This window comes from Rattus norvegicus, chromosome 1 (genome assembly GCF_036323735.1).
Source record: "Rattus norvegicus strain BN/NHsdMcwi chromosome 1, GRCr8, whole genome shotgun sequence".
NCBI lineage: Eukaryota > Metazoa > Chordata > Mammalia > Rodentia > Muridae > Rattus > Rattus norvegicus.
Genome location: NC_086019.1, coordinates 100855528 through 100859743, shown reverse-complemented (window position 1 = coordinate 100859743; position 4216 = coordinate 100855528). Strand labels below are relative to the sequence as shown.

General features: G+C 43.6%; 1 long non-coding RNA gene across 1 annotated transcript; it reads left to right on the top strand.

The window, feature by feature from the left end:
• The first annotated feature begins 606 nt into the window (after positions 1-606).
• On the top strand, positions 607-3903 carry LOC134485116 (uncharacterized). The gene is made up of 2 exons (XR_010062998.1): positions 607-815; positions 3779-3903. It is a non-coding gene; the product is annotated as an uncharacterized LOC134485116 (long non-coding RNA).
• The last annotated feature ends 313 nt before the right edge of the window (positions 3904-4216 follow it).

Sequence of the window (4216 nt, the reverse complement as noted above, 5' to 3'; positions counted from 1 at the left end):
CAAATGGGTAGTGATTAGTGTGGTACTGTCCAGCATCATATACAAACGGGTAGTGTATGAGTAGGGGATTATTTGTCCAGCATCATACACAAATAAGTAGTGGGTAGGTATGGGATTATCTGTCCAGCATCACACAGCTGGCAAGACTTAAGCACTCGGTCTATATGGAATAAAGGTGACAAAGTTGATGCAAATATTTTCAAGATTGGATTCTGCATCTCAATATCCCATTGGTCCAAACATCTATTCAATCAATAAATGAATATTCAGATTCCTTATCAGTGTCCGGCTCTGTGCTAAGTGTTGGAACATTAAGGGAAGAATACAAAGTAGCTGTCCTCCAGGAGATGCTATTTTAATGGGATAAGACTGCCTGAACACTTCCTAAAGATCTGATCTCATTTCAGAAAAGAGTTGGTATGTAGACACAGAGAAGGGTGGATAGCACTTAGGGTTTCTGAGACCAGGGATGGCTTGTTTAGAAAGAAAATCATGACCATGTTACTATGGACAATGAGGATGAGATCGAAAAGGAGGCAAGCAGACCATGAGCTGATGTCACAGAGACAGGAGCCCAGCTCTGCAGTCTGAGACTTCAGACCCTTTGTTAAGTGTGATGTCAGGACTGTGAAGATTCTGAGCTGGGGAGAGGTGACAGATACGATCTAACTTCCATTTTGAGATGATTACACAGGCTTCCAGGTGAAGATGAGATTCGAGATGAGTGAATTAGAGTTTGGAACACATGCCTTAGTCTGGATATCCTGGAACAATTTGAACTGGAGCTCCTAACCTGACAGGATAGAAGAAATTAGGTGGGTAACTGCCATCATGATGGACCTGCTTCCTCAGGATGACATACAAGTAACTGTTGGCTACTCATGCCTACTCAAGTGCTAGGGAAAACCTTGGATTCTCTTTCTAAACTTTGTATACTTTGTAAACTAGCAAGGCCCCTACCTGAGGAGCTCCAGTAGACAGACCCCAGGTCTCCCAGACCATGTCTTAATGGCATTTCCAGTCTCTCTAATAGTCACAAAGGCCATTTCAGTCCCTCAATTAGACTCTTCCCAGATTATTCTAATCTTAAGTGAAAAATCCGAACAAGATCCCACCAATCCCTGAACAGGAAAATCCACCTATCCCTGAGGTCCACCAAGACCAAGACTTGAAATCCCACCAATCCTAACCCTGGAAAGCTCTACCACCTAAAATAGCATATATAAAGTCTGTGTCTTAGTTCTCTGCTGTCCACTCCCAGGAGCAGAGGCAGCCATCCCTGGATTCACTTCTCAATACCCTGGATGCTCCTACTAAATCTCTTTTATGAGATTTGCTACCTGTTGTGGCATTCACTGGAAGAAGCCAAGAAGCAGAAAAAAGAAGGGAAAAAGCAAAGAAGTAGAGTGGAGCTGGGGCTCCTGTGCTCCTGAGCTCAGTGGGGGATACCCTTGTAGCAGTAATACCTCTGCTTAGGAGGATTCCTCCCGGAGCTGGGTGGTTCCTGGGCTTCCAAGTCCCAGGATACCTTCTCATCCAGGAAGGCCAAAAGTAAGAGGAGTTTGTGCAAACTTCTGGGCCATGTTTACTACACATGTAAACAGGTTTGATATCAAGTTTTGAGTTAGACATGGTATTTCCACAGTGAGTTCAAGAAAGAGGTCAATGATGTGCTTAAGTGCATTTCTATCAGAATTCAGTAGTTTCCAAGTATATTGTTCTGATGAATCTAATACATAGCATGAACACTCTGTCTCCTATGAATACTTCTGCTTCCTATTACTAACTCTACTTCCTTTCTGCTTCCTGGTATGCCCAAACTTCAGCTACAACTCATAAGCTTGAATTTAGCCCTCAAGGTTTGTTTATTGTCCTTTCTACCATTAATTTTCCCCAAGTTTTTGCCTGTGAATTTTGAAAACAAATTCCAATTACCTGAGGATAGCTCCTTGGATCTGAACTTACCAAAAGGACTTGGTTTAAATTAAAATACCTATGACCCAGTCCTGAACAAGGCTAGTTTAAATCTGGAATTACCCCAGGACTAGCCTTCAGGGAAACAAATGCTGTGATTGAAAAGTTATGGTCTACCAGACTCTTCCTTAATCATCTCACAACATCCTCCAGGTTACTTTGTTCAGGATTGCTATGATTCATGTTAAGAGATTGGTCAGCCGGAGGCTAATAGAGTCTCTAATGCAAAGAGAGCCAAATTCAACTGAGTTCTACAAGGATTAACATTTTGGCTTGCCATTTCTTTAGTCAATCTTCCATTACAATTAATAAAATAAACTTCCGTAGTTTTCTACCATTAGTTATGTTTTGGTTATGATATCTGCTTTGCTATGGAGCAAAGTCTGGTCATTCAGTGACAAAAAGCCATGATCAAGGAATGCCTCAAGTCAGAGGATACTTTCATTAAGAACATGGTTTAATCTTCACTGCCATTGCTGAGGTCCTCTGAGAACACTGTGAAAGCAGAAAAACCGATACTCCCCAGCTCAACCCAGGCAGATGGATTATTCAGCACCACACTGAGCCAGTGTCATAGTCTACATTCATTTCTGTTGTGTGAATTTTCCTGAGAAGACATGAACAAATGTCTTAAGTCACCCCAAACCATGTACTACCCATATGTGGGGCAAGTGGAACCGTGTCACCAAACAGAAAAACTAGTAAGATCAAGCAGATTAAAAAGCCCTGGCAATTCTCATAATTGAGAAGAGTGGGCGCTTGAATCTGCTTCTGACCCAGTTACTGTCCTAGAGCACATGACCACGACACCCCACTAAGAAGATCATGGCAACTGGTCATGTAGCATAGAACCTAGAGTTTTTCATGCTAATGAGGTGTCTAGACTGACCCTGAGGTTTGGTCAATAGGCTTCCCTTCCTGGACATTCCTTCCTGCAAAAGGTATTTAATTTCTTGTCTACCCTGAGTAAGTTGTATGCGTCCATTTTCCCCCATGAATAAACAATTTGGACAAGTAAAGACTGTCCTTATCAAGAACCATTGTGGGAGAAGCCTTTGTTACCCAACAATACTGCCTAAGTCTCCTAAAGAAGACCTCTCTGTGCATCTGACACTCAACCTGAGCTAAGCCAGATTCTCCTCCCCCCCACCCGTTCCTCACTGGCTAGCCCATTCCCAACTCCTCTCAGTTCCCAGCAGCATCTGGATGTCCTGGAGTTTGGGAACTGCAGTGTCAAGGATGGAATGTAGCCTAGCCCCACTGCATTTCCTCTGCCCAAATGGCATTCACACACTCCAGCAGCAAGGTGAAACACAGACCCCCACCCACAGGCCAAAGAAATTATTCCAATCAGATCTAGCTTAGTGAGTGACTTTATTGGGGTGACTTACAGGGCTTGAATGATTCAAGGGCATCTATATCATCAAACCCCACATCGATATATGAAATAACTCACTAAAGTTGCATCTCTCTGTTGCCCTGATCGAAGTCTACCATTTTCCAGATAGCCTTTAGGGCTCAGTGCAAAATGGAGGACTCCCTTCAGTGGCAGAGTTCTTCTGTCTCTGACTTTGTCCAGGGAGTTCAACACCCCACCCCACCCCCCCAGCTCCCCACACCTCTACCTGCAGAATGTCATATAAACTTAGATTACAGGTTCAACTTCTGTGCTGGTTTGTATATGCTTGGCCCAGGGGAATGACACTGCTAGGAGATATAGCCCTGATGGAGTAGGTGTGTCACTGTGGGTGTGGGCTTTAAGACTCTCATCCTAACTGTCTGAAAGCCAATGTTCTCCTAACAGCCTTCAGATGAAGATATAGAACTCTCAGCTTCTCCAGCATCATGCCTGCCTAGTTGCTGCTATGCTCCCCCCTTGATGATAATGGACTTCTAAGCTAGCCTCAATTAAATGTTGTCCTTACAAGACTTGCCTTGGTCATGGTGTCTGTTTACAGCAGTAAAACCCTAACTAAGACAACTTCTTTTCTCCCGATAAAAACTGATATAGCTAGCACCTGAGATTTCTGGAATGCTAACGAGGCATCTTGGGACTTTATACCTTACAGCCAATGAATGACCTTTGCCCGTCTTGGGTATTCTGACCTCTCTCCCCAAAACTATACAAGCCTTGAGTCACCCCAAGTAAAGTTGATCTGCCTCCCCATAACTGATCCCTATGGTATCATTTCCACATGTACTCATATCGCTTTTGAACCCCTGCCCCAACACACACATACAC